General features: G+C 31.8%; 1 pseudogene; it reads left to right on the top strand.

Moving 5' to 3' along the window:
- Window positions 1-16159: 16159 nt before the first annotated feature.
- LOC149553470 (DNA replication licensing factor MCM5-like) lies at window positions 16160-17490 on the top strand (annotated as a pseudogene).
- Window positions 17491-17732: the final 242 nt, after the last annotated feature.

Below are 17732 nucleotides of genomic sequence, written 5' to 3'. Positions count from 1 at the left end.
AATCCTTTTGAACTCCTCTCTTGAAAGGTTGATTTGGTATCAACTCCAAGGTTCCAAGTGATCTTGCGACCTACTAGAATCCACTCAGTTGAAGATAAATGTTTTTACTCATGAGGAGGCATTTTTTCGTTTGAACCAATTTCGGATCAAATGATCAATTTGCTTACTATTTCAAAATTAACCAAAAAAGAGATTTTTTTGGTATTTTCTATTTTTTGATGAATGCTATCTAAGAATGCAACTATATGAATTCTTAATTTAACCAGGGGTTAGCAAAGAAAATAACAAAGATAAGATAACAAGAAGTTTAAGCAAATAACATGAAAGGGAAATTCCTAACAAACATAAACTACAAAAACAACACATCTACAAGTTAAGCCTTTAAAAAGAACAGTAGGTAATCAATGGAAATAGGAGTAGCACTTCCTTAATTCCACTGATGTAATTGTCAATGAGAATTCAATAATCATAAGATGTTTCACTTTCCATCAAATTGCAAGGCCACAAAAAGTGTGCTCATGCGAGACGAAAAGCTATGAAAGAACAATATGATGATCTCTTCTTAAACTAAGTATGTCAGAAAAATTTGTAAACCCATAGCAAACACAAAAATTAAAAGATCACACAACTAGAAAAATGCAATAATATTATCGGCTCAATTACACTTCATGAACATATATTCACAAAATATAAGACACTTAGGCAAGAATCACTACACTCCAAATGTGAGCACCAACAACATTTATTATTGCATGAAAATAATGGTGGCCTAGAATACATATTACATTCCTGATTTTATAAGAAATGTTCTCCTCAATTTTTGTTGAGAGTGAGAGATATCTTTATGCAATCATATGCTTTTAAAATAATAAAACAAATCTATTTATGTACAAACTGACTTTCTAACTAGTGCTTAGTAGGACTCCATCCATATTTATATCATTAATTGGATGCATGGGCCTTTACATTTCTTTAAAAAAAAAAGAAAACATGATAAAATAAGAAAGAGAGAGACATCAATTGATGTAAGAGTGTTTGGAAGTGCCAAAAATAGAAGCTTCATCTTCATAAGGTGTCTGTCAGAGTTAAATTGTTGTTAGAATGCATTTTCAATGCATGAAAAGCTCTAAATTTAGAACTGGTAGTTAACTATTAGTGCACCTTTGAATTCTTCAAAATCTTCCAAAACATAATTGAAAAAGTGCACCTGGCACACCAATACACATGCATGAAACTTGTGCAAGGTGCTCGATTCGCCAAAAAATTAGAGTTCTCAATTTTGAAAATAGTTTATGGGTTTTTCTCAAATGGGGTTTTAGATTACCTTTTTGTACATACTTTACCCCCTTTTGATGATTTATATTCTCTTTATAGCCAAACGCTTTCATACATTTGAACTCCTTTTGCTTCTTCTATCTAAAATCCAAAGGCACTCATGTTGAATCTTGTCATTAATAATTGTGTAAGATGAGGAACCTATTCTAATTCATGTGTCCAATATTTGTATCTTTGATCTTTTTCTTCTCTCCAATTACCCTATCCTTCCTGATGAGAGACCAACTAATCCAAATTATCCAAAATGATCAAATGTTTGAAACTTTTTCACAAGATTTTCTAGGCATTTTTAATTGGCTTTTCAAAGGTCTTCTACTCAAAATTTCAAGTTGAAAATTTCATTGGTCCCTAAAATTGGGTAGCTGAAGGCTCACTATTTTAGGGACTAAAATTAGATTTTTAGTTCTTCTTTCCACCATTGTAAACGGTTTTGAATTCTAAGCTTAGGTCAAAAGTTATGACCCAGACAAGTTGAGGATGCCATTTTTACCTACACAAAGAAGGAAACATTAGTCTCGAGAGTTGAAAATATAAAAAAAACCCTAATTACAACTTGAAAAAACCAAAAAATCCTAACTACTCAAAAAAACCAAAAAGTCAGAATTTTACCCCTTTTTTGCAAAAAAGGGCACACTTGGTGCACCCGATGGGTGTGCCTGGTGCACCTTTTATCACTTTAACATATCGGATGTGCAACAACGCACCTCATGGGGTGCACTGATGCACACCTCATATTTGGACTTGGGCAAAATTTTGTATTTTAAGGGTGTGCAGTAGTGCACCTAATTAGGTGTGCTACTGGGCACCTCAATTTGGAGATTTTCTTTATTTTATTGTTTTGATAGGAAAAAAGGTGCATAGTAGCACACCTCAATTTGGAGATTTAACATTTTTATTTTTTTTTGTGTTTATTTGTGTAGGGAAAAAATAGAGAAGGTGCACCTAACTGGGTGTCATGGTGTGCTCAAAGCTCAAAGTTTAGAAGCAAATAAAGTGGGGAGAGAGTGGGGGTGCGTAGTTGCACTAGTGCACTATTGTGCTACAATACAATTACCTTTTGTAAGTGTTTTCTTCATGTTTTGTGCATTAGCACACCTGGGGAGGTGTGCAAGGGACCTTTTTTCTTTTGTATAATGACTTCTTCCCTTAGAAACTTGACTTTCAGAGACTAGGTTTTTGAACTAAGACCCAAATTAGGTCAAAAAACACTAGAAAAAGACTCATACCCTAAACTAAGGATCCAAAAAGCCAAATATAAAATAGGGGGTCCCCATTTCTAGTCAAAATGGGGTATGTGTTGTTAAACCACAATAGGTACATAGTCAAGTTTTTAGTTAAATTAATATAGATATACAGTCAACATGTCAACCATACTGCACCATGATGGAACCTTATGTTCTAGTGCTACAGGAACACTTAGTTTAGGTTACACAATTCAGTTTGACTAAACCATAGTTAAGATGTGACATCATATTCGAGAAAACATTAGGGTTCCATAGTTCTCAAGTTAAAGTTGAATTAAATATGCTTGGTTGAGTAAGGTAGATTCATATAATTTCATTTTCTGATATGCACGTAGAATTACACCACACCAATGGCACATTCAGGTTTTCACCCTAATTGATGATTTATTCAACCTTACTTGATCATTTTGTGTTTCACATTATTACATGTTCATTAAATTTCATAAGTTATATTAGATTATTATGTCATCTTCTATTTGTTCTCAGTATGTCAGATCAAACTCCTAAGTGAACTAGTTTTGCATCTTCAACAATTTATATAATACCTTAATACTTGATCTCATTTAAATCATGCTTTAATTTAACTTAATTAAATTATTATTATTCATAAATTAATTACTACTAACATTCATTTCATTCTTAAAACCGTATTCCTAATCACTCTTAGGATTTCTATCTAAGACCCTTTCAAAATCCTTCCTACTTATAACCTAGATCTTGTAATTTGAAAACTAATTGCACTTTGTTATCACTCCCTTGCATTATAATCAATAATACTCAACATGTTTATATGTTAACATAGTTGAAATTATCTTTTAAAAAAAATGTTCCTGTGTTTCTGCCCTAATTTTGGGCATGACATGCCCAGTATGTAATTGTAGTCAATTGAGGATAAGGGACTTGGTATTATAGCTACAACTTAGATTACAACACTACTATTAGTAATGTCGCCACATGTTTAGATTCTTCAAAAGGAGAACCTTGTAACAAAAAGAGGATGGAAGGAAACTCATTTTGGTTATCTTCCCATTTGCACATTATAATGGGGTTTCTAGTCTAGACACACTCCTTGGTATAGTAAACCCTAACCATTGGGCAATGTCAATGAAGATAGCTATGTTTTTAGTATGTGGGATCAATCATAATTTTACAAATATGGTTTGTAGATAACCATCTGATTTCAATGCAATATCCTACAATGTATCTAGAAGACCTAAGATTCCTCCTTTCCCTCAGTGTCCCTAGTATGGTCACATAATGTTAGTCATGTAAACTTTTTAAGAAATTTGAGTTATTTCCTTGGTTATTCGATTTTAGATTTTGGTATTCTAATTCTCTTTCCCTCTTTCCAACAAGTGCACGAATGCAATTATTGGGCTACTTAGCCAAAAAAAAATTGATGGTTCTATTTTGCCTCTAGGTCATGCCTTTATTTCTTGATTAAAAGTCTACTACTATGGCCACTCTTGATTTCTTTTGTTTCATAATTTTGCATTGAATATTTCAACTTTGATTTTGAATTTAAGTTTTGAGCCCCTTATTATGAATTTTTTTGGCAAAGTGACATATGATATGCCTACCAAAGGGATTCCTAACAATTAAGTGGATGTATAGCATTAGGGTATGGGGTTCTTAGTGAAGGTATTCATGCCCCACCCTCTCCCAAGACTTTAATAATAGGACTAGTGAATATACATTGACTGTATTAAGTAATGAATTGCACCAAATATAAGACTAGTTAAGGTTACAAGTTAACCTAATGGAGTTTTAGAAACAAAAAGTGCATGTGTAGCAATGGACTTGTTTAGTGTCCTATCAAAAAAGTAGTACCAATGGAAACTCTAGAGTAAAACTAGATAACCTTTGATAAAGATCCAAGTTGCATTTTAAGGAAACCATATTTGAGGGAGTCTTGTACAATTGTTACCCTAATGAGTGAATATATGGAAATTCAAAATACCTTATGGTATTATTATTATTATGGGAGACTCTATAAGTATATTCATACTAATTTAGGATGTGAGGCCTCACCTGACCCACCATAGTATAGATGATATATCTGCATTATGAAACTTCTAATTTGATGTCTTGATATACATTCAAGACTATAGAGTTATGCTATTTTAATATATGCACTTTAATGATCCGCACATTAGGACCTAATTGATATAATTAATGATTCCATTTAATGTTCTAAATTATTTCAATTGCTTTAATAGAAACTAAATTTGTAAAAAAGCTTAAAATGTCAAATTATAATGTTAGTGTTAAAGGATAGGTTTTGTTATGCAATAGAACCTAATATTTTGAATGGGATGATCGAACACATAAGGATGCAGTTTTATGACATTATAGTATGTGAAATGTTAATTGGACTAAGATGTTTTATGACTTAATGTGATATGCAGATATATGTTAATTTGATTACAATGATTTATGATATGTAGATAAATGTTAATCTAATTATGATGGTCTATGATATGTAGATTTGATTCTCTAACATCTTGAATGATTTATTTGAAAGATTAGGAAAGGAAATTTAATTTGAAATATGTTAATAGGGACTTCATAAAATTTAAAATTTTATGCATTTATGATACACACACACACACACACACACACCCACGCACACACACACATACATATATATATTTATGACCTCCTTGGACTATTGATGTTCGAGTTTAATGTGCAGGAAGTGGAACCATGGAAATTCTTGGGGGAAACAAGTTCCAAACCTTTATGAACATAGTTTAACCAAGGTGAATCTTTGGAAGATTCAAAAGCCTCATTGTGAAAGTATTTTTCTTCATAAATGTGAGTTTTCTTGCATGTGGAAATGTTTAATCATTAAGATGCATTAGGGGCATGTCATGGTGATGTGGAATGTGTTTTTATGTATCACTTGACACTTGTGGACTTTGTGTGTAATTGAAATGTTATTTACAGTCTTGACCATGGTGGAAATTTACCCTAAAACTAATTATCTTGTTAATGAGTAAGTAAACCCACTTGATAAAGGGTGGGATGGGTCACAATCAAAGGAAAATTCGAATTTGGGACTTGACTGGCATTTTGAGGGGTCATTAGGTGGTCCCAAAGTGTCTTTCATGTGAAAATGAGCTACCTATGTGACAGTATAACATTTTAGGGACCTAATTTTGACCATGATAGTGACTAGATAGCCTAAGGGGCCCCTTTATCCATGCATTCTTCCACCAATTCGAAAATGGACTTGTCACATGTGTTCTCTTCCATGTTTTCCACTAAGTCAAATATAGAAAATTTAGAGGAGACAAGCTTGTAAGAGGGAGTGGCTTAGTGTCTTTGCTAAAATAGTTAGTGAGAAGGCCTTATTAGACGGTCTTGGACAAATTAGTGGGTTGTTCACCCACTCTCTAAGTTTAGAGATAGTTAGGGTTTGAAGAAGGGCTAAGGGAGCTCTACAACAAATATCATTGTCTTAGCTTAGACCAAGGTTGGTGTTTCAAACCACGTGCATTTCATTTCTTTTAGAATTTTATAGTAAATCTGCAAGCATGGAGCATTTGTTAAGGGATCTTGTATTGAATTGTGAATATTTGCATGGTAGATTCTGGTATTGTGTTGTGCCATTGTGAATCTTGTATTGTGTTGTAGTGGTATGAATGTGCATTGTGTTCATGAAAACTTCTTGGTTTTCTTTCTTGATCCTTTTTGGTTTTGATTTGAATGTCAAGTGTGTTATGGGTGTGAGGGCTTCACTCACCCTTTGCGAAGGGAAGAGAAGTCCAAGGTGAAGGGCTTAGTTGGGCTTGAAAAATAGTTGAGAAGCTTGAAGTATGAGCTCTGTTGTATGCCATATTCATTCAAATCCTTCTTTGGAGGTGATAAGGGAAATGATGGTGTAGAAGGGAAGATTATGGACTGTGGATTTTCAAGGATGCTATGGTTAATGGAAGTATGTTGAAGGACATTTTGTGAAAACCCTGAAAGGGCATGAAATTATTGAATTGTGAAAGCCCCAAAATGGCATGAAAATTATTTATTGCAGATATGTGATGATATGCCAAGTCTCCTTGTTGAAAGCACACCTTCACCCTAAGTGAAAATGGTTCCAATGGTGAATCATAGTGTAAACCTTGGAAGGGAGTTATTATGTGTTATCTTGTAAGTTTTCTCATGCATGATCATATGTTTTATGTGTGTTTTCCATTTGGATCTTGTTTCCCTACTTGGTGGGTGGCTTCATGGAAGCCTAGGATGGGAGGTGACCCTCCATGGTTCCAAGTTTTGTGTTGTGTTGCAGGTTTTGTGAAGAGGGATTCCTTGGAGATGCTAGGGTTTATCCTTGGCAATGTTGATAACCAAGTGTGTGTAGAGATGCAAATATTCCATGTCATTGTAAACATGTTAGGATGTTAAATCTCCATGGTTATTCCATTGTGATGTTAAAGGGATTTGTTATTATTGTATAATGTTGAAATTGTGTAAGGTATAGTTGAGGATTTTGTATATAGTTTTCTTGCAAGAAAAAATATTCATTGTAATTTTTCGAATTTTGTGATGTAATGTAACTTGGAACAGTTTTGAAATAAGACTATCCGTATGATGCCCTATAAATTTTTTGGTAGGAATATTTCATAGTGGATGTGTGGAATTTTTTTATTTATATAGATAATACAATTTGGAACATAGATGATTGCATTATAAAAGCATAATATGCATTTTACACAATGGATGAACATTATCTTTGATAGTTCCTTGTATATGCATGAAGATTAGTTCATTAGATTTTCAAGTTTTTATTTAGATCCTATAATGTGAAAGATGATAATGTATTAAACTTGTAGTAAAACTTCCTGTAGCTACCATTTTATTCTCTAGAATTTTTATGCGATGGACAATTAAATTCCATCCCAAATTACAGTCTAATAAAATAATGGAGAGAATATGCTTGATACCCATAGTATGAGTCTATAAGACTTAGGGGTTATAATAGAAGTTAGTTAACACTAGTCTCCTAAGACTTTTCCTAAGTTACAAGATTAAGACCTCTCACAAGATTAAGATATCTAAAAGAGACATATTAACATAGGTTCTAGTTCAAGTATGGTACAAAGAAGAAGATTAAAAATATATATAATAAATAAACAAATAATGCATTCATATAAAAACAAGATCCCTTGAAAAGACTACCTCCACTTAGAACTTGTTCACTATTAAAACTCTAAATAAAATAAAGAATTCCCAAAAAGTCCTCTACCTAGTTGACCACCCCTTCTACCAATCATCAAAAAAACATAAAATAAGACATAATGCTTAGTTTCCAAGAGGAAAAGATGATGTCAGAGGCCTCAAAACTTGAGCCTCACCCTCCTAGGTGTCACATGCCTTAGAATCATATGATTAAATGTTAACAAGTCTTTGACATGGTTCTGACAAAAGTCAGAAAGCTTACTCTTGTCTTGCACACCTAAATATTATTGAAAAAAAAAATGATAAGACATATATATCCCCCACCCAACACTTCATGCCTAGGGAGGAGGAGATAGGCATTTTGGAAATGGGAGGAGTAGGTGGATGATGGGAAAGTAACCCATGTTAGATGTATGCCTTGGGATCACACTTGGCAAAAATTTTTTTTAACTAAGTGCATTGGGGAAGTTAATGGAACATATGTTTAATCACCTTTAGAGTGAGGATAGAGTGGGCACATGACTCCACAACATACGAATTCGAATTGGAAAGGGGCAAACCTTGAAAGTAGTGATTTAATTGGGTTGTTGGTATGTGGAGTGTATGTTAAGGGTAGATGTTAGGATATAGGGATAGTAAAATACTAAACTTAAACAAATAAATTATTATTAGGTGATAAGTAAGCCAATAATGCATGGCTTAAGTATAAGTTATTAGGAAGTATGTTAGATAGTTAGTATAGTAGTTAGGATATAGTAAAGGTTATTATTTAGTTAAAATCAAAATTTTTGCTAGATAAGTGAATGAGTTTTAGTTAATAAATGTTAGTTAGAATTTAGTTCATGACTTTAATTAGTAGATTTGAATTACTATTACGAATGTTAATAAAGTTAGTTGGATGTAGTTTCATTAGGGTGATATTAAGTAAGTCATTAGGGTTATGGAGCATGGTTACATAAGTATATTATAATATCAAATTAATAAAGCAAAATTGATAGATAAGTGCTATTATATAGGATTGAATGTACATTATAATAGGCATATCAAACTTGTGCAAGTGTTAATGTTAGCTTTTTATGTCATTAAATCTCATTTGCAAAGTAAATTTTATATTTGGTTCAAGGGAATGAAAACTAGATAATGAATGTTATGAATTTGATTGAAGATATTAGTAGGTTATCAAAGTTGATAGAATATAAGCCAAATTAAAATTGTAAGTGTATAAATAAAGTATTAGTCAGTTAGTATAAGGGTCAATAAGCATGCTAGTATAGGTAGCTTGTCAACCTATGCTTTCTATGTGCAAGTAATGATAGGGTATGGTTATCAAACCTTACATTATTTGTATGACTTAATGAAGCATAATGAATATATAAGTGTGGTTCATTCAGTTAGTAAAGTGATTATTTTATGGTTTGAAGGTAGTACAAGTTATAATAGTATAGATATCTTTATAGTTGATATAGGGTTATGTTAGAAGATGAATTTAATGTCAAAATTAATTTAACCATAAGAGATTAATGTTTTCACCTAGATCCCTCAGGTTATGTTAGAAACTAGATAGTGTGTCCCTTAAGCACATATTGTTCTCTAGGGGATCATCCTTGTACTTTCTAATAAAGGCATGACAAAAAAACAAACCTAATGTGATTCTTGTTATGAGTCCGGATCTAATGATGTAAAACTCAAAAGAGATAAGTAAGGTTAAGAATTCCACTATGTAGGGTTGAATCTAGAATATATCAACAATGCAAAAGGATTTCATCCACATGAAAGAGAATGGAACCTGTGAACCCATGTTGCTTAGGAACTTGCATGTCGTTCTTCTAAAACACAACCATTGTAGAACCCTAAATAAAGGTAATTGGATTCACTGTTACAAACAAATTTTAATGTGACACTAGAGAATACCAACTGGAACCAATAATCAATCAACTACATCTTAAGGAATTCAAAAACAAAATTATTTATTCCAGGTTACCTAAGCCCTAGGTAATATGTTAAGGCAACCCATGTCTAATAAGGGTATTACTCTATGATAAATAGTTGAATTGAGAGTTCACTTCCAAACAATGAATTTAACTTATGATCACACATACCATCTATTGAATGTAACTCTTATATGTATGTGAAATAGGTATATACAAACTACCTAACTCGATGCTAGCTTAGTCATAACATGTGTATGTCAATATAAGAATTCAAAAAAAAAATGTTGTGCTTTTTGCCTAAAATTTTGGGCATGATATAGGATGGTGTGTGTGTGTGTGTGTGTGTGTGTGTGTGTGTGTGTGTGTGTGTGTGTGTGTGTGTGTGTGTGTGTGTGTGTGTGTGTGTGTGTGTGTAGGTGTGTGTTTGTGTGTGTGTGTGTGTTTGTGTGTGTGTGTGTTTGTTTTTTTTTTTTGTGTGTGTGTGTGATATGTATGTTTTAAGAAGTGTTTAACCTTGAAAAATGTACCCATGTTGGAGTTATGGGTTGAACTTCACTTTTAGTAAGGGTAATTAGGTAAATATGTCGTCATCTTTGAGTGTATATGTGAATTATAAATCATTCTTCTTATTAGACTATATCTTGGAACAAGTATAGACAAGGTCTAGCATGGGATAAACATCTTACTTTGTGTGAATTCCAAGAGGAAGTCAAAGGCAAGTGGGGGAGGATGTAAGACCTCTCCTCATATGTACTTCTTTAAATATGAATTTCTTCTTAAACCTTTTTATATGAGATTTGAATGGATATATGAGCATGACAATGTGACATTATGAGAAATTATTGCGATGGTTATTGCTTTAAACTATATAGATGACATTATGATAATTATGGCTATCATAAATATAATGATTTGATGATTGTTGTAGTAATACAACTTAATACTTACCCTCTTTTGAATCATTAGAAATTCAAAGACAAATTTCTTCAAATCACTAGAAGTGCTCTTAAGTAGCTTGATTTTAAATATTATAATTATATTATGACATGTTAAGGTTGTTAGTGCATCATGTATAGGAGGTTATACATTCATATTTTGATACCCTATGATTTGAGACTTACTACATTGTTTGACTATTTAAACATTAATTTGTACTAATGATGCTATGAGGTGTTTCACCTTATGATGATGATATGAATTATGGTACCTTAATGATTAGGTTATATGCATTCAAATAGTTCAATATGCTCTATTGATGATGCTTATGATGTTTTGGATGTATGTGTGCATTATGATGATTATTTCAGTATTTTAATTCAAACTAATGAATATGTTATGATGATTCAATTGTGAGATTAGTGATGGTAATTTATGTACATAAATGGGAAAAGCTTATTTAAATTAAATTTATAATATTCTAATCAATTTGATTATGTAAGTTTGGTTTATATATATGTATAACATGATTTTATTGAACTACTGATATTCATATTGAGTGTACATAAAACTTAACCATGGAATTAATTGGAGAAAAATTAATCAACCCTATGTGCAAACTATAAGACCAAGGCTAAATCCAACAAAGTGATTCGGAGCTCATCATCAAGTGTTTAATTTGTATCATTTTGTATTTTGTGACATGTCAAATGTTATGTAAAAGTAAATTTTATGGTGTCAATTGACACTCGTTATATGCATATGTGTACTTACATGTCAATTAGGTTTGGCAATATAACCTATTAACCTAAGACAGATTTAATTAGTAACCTAAATTAATTTCCCTTGATTAGGGTTTAGTGGAAAGTTTACATCCTTAGGATTTTGGAGATGAAATATTTCAAGCCACTTGTATAGGTCATGACTTGATCCTACAAGCCAAATTTAATGTAATCCAAGTGCTCAAGTGGTAGGGGTATGGGTTAGGAACCTTTTCCACCCTTCTAGAACTTTCTAACAACTTTTATGACCCTTAAAATATCCCAATTTCACTTTGTTGCGAAAATGGGTCATCTCCATGAGGTTACCCAAGTTTACACTCTTGTTAAGAAGTTGCCTTTATGGTAGGGGCAAGTGGGGAGACCAAAGGAGGCTTAGAGTCAACTTAGAGTTATTGTTATTTTTTGGTGGGTGAGTTTAGAATCTATTTAGAATCCCTTTGTAGAGGTGGAGGGAGTTCACCCACTCTCTATTTTTTAGAGAAGTAAAGATTTGGAATTGGAAGGAGGAAGGGATTAAGCTCGTCTCAAAACTCATACTTGCCATAACCTTTGTGAAGATAGGTTTCTCCATTACAATTGATATGCTCATTTTGTTCATTACTTAAGTGTGTGTAAATCTCTTGCATATTTGGAGTTGTTTTTTGTGTTGTTATCATGTGAGGGATACATATTGTGGGTTTTTACTTGCTTTTCTTTTCATGTTCTTTTCCTTTTTTTGTTGGGAAAATTATGGAGGGAGTGTTGGCATTACTCACCCTTAGATAGGGAAAAAGTGGCCATGTAAGGGGAAGGGTTTAGTTGGACTTCATGTTACTATAGGGTCTCTTCTCATGATGAGAAGAGGGATGAAATGCAAGGTGTATGGGCACTTGCATGGCACTGCCCGTTGATTTTATTTGGAGAGAAAAGGAGTATGAAAAAATGGGAATCCATGTGAGGTTCTAGCATTGGAAGGAGCATGTTCTATATGTTTTTTGCATTGGCCTTTCCTGCATGAAAGATCCACCTTCACCCTATCAATTCAAGATGAATCTTGTTATGCATAACTTGGATAGGAATTATATGTTGAGTTATGTCCTTTTGTTTGGATTATGAATGTCACCTAGTCAATTACAGTTTGTCCCAACTCAATGGGTTGCCTTTCAAAGCATAGGATGGGAGGTGAGCATGCCATGGTTAGTTCTATATGTTTTTGAAGATATTGGATTGACCTTATGATGGATTTATTTTGCAATTGGAGTATTGAAGGTGTTCTTGATGTCATTGTATTGGATATTTCTCCATAGTGATACCACCTATTGTATTGTGCATTCATGTTGAAGATGAATTTGTAAAGAATGGATTAAATGTTGTAAACTTCAATATTGTTAATATAAATGTAGTTATTATATGAAAATAAACAAGTTATGTGATCAAGTTTCATTGGATTGTAAATCATATCTTATTCTCAAAACGTATTGCTTTACATAATCTCAAGTTGTATACTTCATAGTTCTTTCATGAAATCTTGGATTTAATTCAATGTATTCAAAATTTTATTTTATAGAAAGTTGTTGTATGAAGCAATTAAATTATATAATTAAAATAATTCATCTATTAGGTTCATGGGTTTTGTGCTAAATGTGCAAAAAGATACATTGATTCAATCTCTCACCTTAAATTTTACCTAGTAAAGACATGATTAATCAATAAATTATCAAACATATTGAATTATAAGTAAAACTACTTATTATCAATAACTAAATATGTAATCCACCTAATGATTTAGATAGAGTGAAAATTCAATAGGTTTCAAAAAGGAAAGATACAAAACAAAAAAGAGATGAAAGATGCAATACAACTTTCATGTTGAGAGAGCCAAAAAACTCTCTTGAAATTGTATGGGAAACATTATATTCCCAATTTTTTAATAGGGAATATTCCCCATATTCTCTCCTTATTTTCTATATAAATTTTATCCAAAAAAAACCCCTACTTCTTTATGCTTTAACTCATCCCTTTTATCCCCCTTCTAGTGGAACACTTTACAAGTTTAAATATGTAAAATAAAATAAAATAATTTGGAAGGGGAGATGGGACAATCTATGGACCCCACCCAACCTCACTCCTCTCTCTTCCAAGTATGGACATAGGATATTTTGGTAGTTGAATTCATTGTTTAAATTCAAGAAACCAACATGGTTTTGACCTCCTCACAAAATCACACTCCTAACTTAAATGCTTCTTACATTTCAGATGACCCAACCACTCACCTGCCTTGCGTGCCACATTCTCTCTTCTCTCCTAGTTGGGTGTAGGTCTACATCATATGCATGGGCTATGTTGGAATTTAATCTAAACCATGAGAAGGACCTTAGTTGGAGTGGGTCCCTCCCCACCACTCACCCTTTCCTTCTCCAACCTAACACATCCCTCTCCAAGATTGCCTCCTCTTCCCAACCACTCCCATTAACCATCAAGTGCACCCATTTTGCATTGGTCTTGGGTGGCATGCCTACCACCTTGGGATATTTACCCCACTTGCCAAGTCGGAAGGTTAGGCTAGGGAAGCGGCTATGTTAGAGAAAATTATATAGGATTTGGGGGGTTTTAGTTAGAAATTATTTGTTAGTAGATGATGGTTATTGTTATAAATTAAAAAATAATAATAATTAGTATTTAATGTTTTTTTTCTATATAGAATATTCTTTTCAAATTTTTTAAGTGAGTGGGTAGGGATTGGTTATATGGGGAGAGATTTGATCATAGCGGTTTAATGAGTATATTTTTAGAGTTAGTTAGTTAGTGGGTGTTTAGGGATTATTAAATAAGCTAGAAATAATGTTTAATGGCTTCTAACTATGGTTAATATTTCTTGTTTAAAGTAGGAATTGGTTTGCATTATGGTAATAAGGTTTGATGGTTACTTTTAGTAAGTATAGGTTAGGATTTCTATTTAAGAAAATATTGGTTAATGTTTGGTAATTAGCATTGTGGAGTGTTTAAAATAAAATGCTATATTTCAGATTTTTGTATTATTAAATTTTAATAGTATTATTTTATTAGTTAAATAGTTAGTTAAGTGTGATAAGTGTTAAGTATAGGGATTAAAAGTTATATTAGGAAATAAGGGTTATGTTTTGGTTTTATTTCAATATTTTAATATTAAGTGAAACTATTTTATTTTATTAAGAAAATATTTTAAATAATATCTAATAATGATTTTATATATTTAATTATGGGTTTATTAAACTCGAATCGCTAACGTTATAGGGTTGAAGGGCTATTGAAGAGGTCTTATCTAGATAACATGATAGTGGTATATGATTATGTTTTAAAGATGAAATGAATGTCATAAATGATTTAATGAGGAATATTTAATATTTTAATTATTTTTAAATAGGTTATGATTATAATCAAGATTAAGTATTAAGGTGATAGGTCGATTCCTTAAAGATGCAAAATGAGTTCACCTTGGGGATTGAATTGGCATATTGAAATGAATATAAGGTATCAAATTCTAACCTAATGTAACTTATCTGATTGGTAAACCCAATGTTTTAAAATGAAATATAGATAAGTAAGGTTGACTTAACCATCAATCTGGGTTAAAACCTAAAAAGGACAATGAAGAGATGTGTTTCCACCCTCGTGACTAAAAATGAAACTTGTGATACAAACACTACAAAACTAAACCTATCTAACTCAAATTCAACTTAGAAATTGGGAAATCTTAAATGTATCCTCAAACTTGATATCATATCTTAGTAAACATGAAACTATGGTTTAATCAACCGACTTATTAAACTTGACCTAGGTGTTCCTTTAGCACTAGAACCTAGGGTTTTGAACCTATGCAATAGGATGGAATATCGACTCTGCATCCTCACGCTATATAATCTGAACTCAACTATGTACCTAGACCTTGTAACTCAAAAACTAATTGTACCATGTTATCATCATTCTATAATGTACTCAATGATGGTTTACATTTTTATGTGTTAACTTAGTTAAATTTACCTTTTTAAAAAATTGTTTGTGTATTTTTGCCCTAGTTTTTTGGAATGACATATTCTTCTTTCATCTTAAGATTTAACTAAGGGTTTTTCTTGTAATCTTCTTTGGTATTCCTTTTCCCACAAGATACATGAAAGGAAGTTCATCTATATTACAATAGGTTTGATGGGAATGTTAATAATTGTATAAAAATTAAAATATAATGTCTTAATGATTGGGGAAAATGTTTAGAATAGGCCCCAGAATGGTATTGCATTTCACCAAAATATTCTTGACCAATAAAGAAAAAATTTCATTGGTTTGTAAGAAAATTATGAACAAATTTTCAAGGGAATTCTAACCTCAATATTGGATTCCCTTATCTCTTTATCTTCTTGGAATTTTCACATGAATAGCTTTTATAGTGACCAGTTGGTTACTTAGTAATGCCTTGACCATACGATGATGAACATACATACAATGTAAGCTCATAATCTCAGATAAAAAAGGTATTATTTCAGTACTCCATTACAACCAATGGAAATCTCTTCACAACTTTCCATAATAATTTTTATTGTTTTTAATGTGAATTTTAGGAGAGCTTTCTTTATATTTGAGAACCAAAAAGACATCTACTCACTTAATAGTTAATATGTGGTAACTAGGATGTTGTTTTAAGTGATTATTTGTGAAGTATGCTATCTAATTTTGTTGGTATTAAAAAATTAGTTTAAAACTATTAGGATATTTAAAGTTTTACTCCTCAACTCAATACATAATGTTTTCCTCTATGAAGGATGTACTAACTCAAGAGTTCTCTAGGAACAAGTTTCTTGCAATTGATTGCAATCTAGTAAAATAAATTGTTATGGGGATAAGAGTGACTATAATGGGTACATAAACTATTCTCCAAGAAAAAAATTATACTATGCAAGTATGTATTAATTTTTAAAATACAAGTTGCAATAGCACACTACTCTATCTTAAACTAGTCTTATTCAAACTAAAAATTTAATCTTCCCAAAAAAAGGGAGTAGTAGTCATAAGGAACCCTTATATTATAGTTGTGGGAACTAAAAAAGTCATGATGGTTGATAGTGGAGGCCCTACTTCCTTTACTATAGATGAAGTAAGATTTTACATTTTTCTTTTTATTTCATAAATTAAATTCTCACGAACTTCTCCTCACTATTTTCCTATTACATTGTTCTTTAGGAAATGGAGTTCAAAGAGTATTCTTAGAGACCTAATGCATACACATAAGTTTGTTCCATGATTACACCATCTATATTTTGTCATCTTGATATTAAGAAATTTGTTGCATGTGTTCTATTTGGAGGATCAAGAAAGGTACATTTTTTACAACTATTCAACACTAGGGTTGTAAGTATGTGATATTAACATATAAAATTTAAATGTTTAATTTTTTAATTGCAGAAATTATTACGTGGAGTAAGATTAAGAGGATACTTTAATGTTTTTCTATTGGGAAATCTATCAACTGCTAAGCCACAGGTTATTTTTCCTCAGTTGAGTTATTTATGGATTATTAAGCTGCACAAGCATGCTTAATGCTAATGGCAACCAAAATCCCAATTGGCAATACATTATATATACTTCAATTTAAAACTATTGTAATGCTTGAATGTTGTTGGGTGCATGTTGATTTTCTATCTCTTGAAGTATTCTATTATATATTATGCTCTTTACAGTTCCTTAAATTTGTTGAGAAGACAACTCCAATAGCTATCTACACTTCTAGAAAAGGATTATCAACTAGTAGTTTAACAACTTCTGTCATTCGTGACTCCAACACAGTAAATGATTGCTTATTTATAATTATTTCTCCATCATACTATTTTATCCTTTTCCTTTGCTAATTGGAGTTTCACATAATATTGAGTAGTAAATTTTGAAGATACATAAGATGTAGTATCTGCTTGGATATTGTAATGAAAAAAATTAGGGTAGACTAAACTATGGTATGATAAAAAGGCTTTGTATCTATTTTAGTGAGTATTTCATCTTGAAGGAGGGGCAAAGGTTTTGGCCAATGGAGGTGTTCTTTTTATTGATAAATTTGATAAGATGATAGTAGAGGACATGTAAATGATTTTATTTCTACATTAGTTGTATGCCCGAATCTAGGTTATTAATTATATCCTAGTTTTCCATTTTCATCACTTATATTAAGTCTAATCTTCACTTTTCTTACTAAAATATAACATTTTTATAACCTCCACCATAAATTTAACTTGTTCTAGTTTTGACAGTTTTGTCACTTCTAACTAAAACATTTGGAGCTAAATCATGTAGCTCATGTAATTGTTGCACTTTGCCACTTTTCCCAC

This window comes from Cupressus sempervirens, chromosome 6, assembly GCF_028749045.1.
Source record: "Cupressus sempervirens isolate cs-2001-9-10 chromosome 6, ASM2874904v1, whole genome shotgun sequence".
NCBI lineage: Eukaryota > Viridiplantae > Streptophyta > Pinopsida > Cupressales > Cupressaceae > Cupressus > Cupressus sempervirens.
Note: the sequence above shows the minus strand (reverse complement) of the source record. Positions and strands in the feature narration are given on the sequence as shown.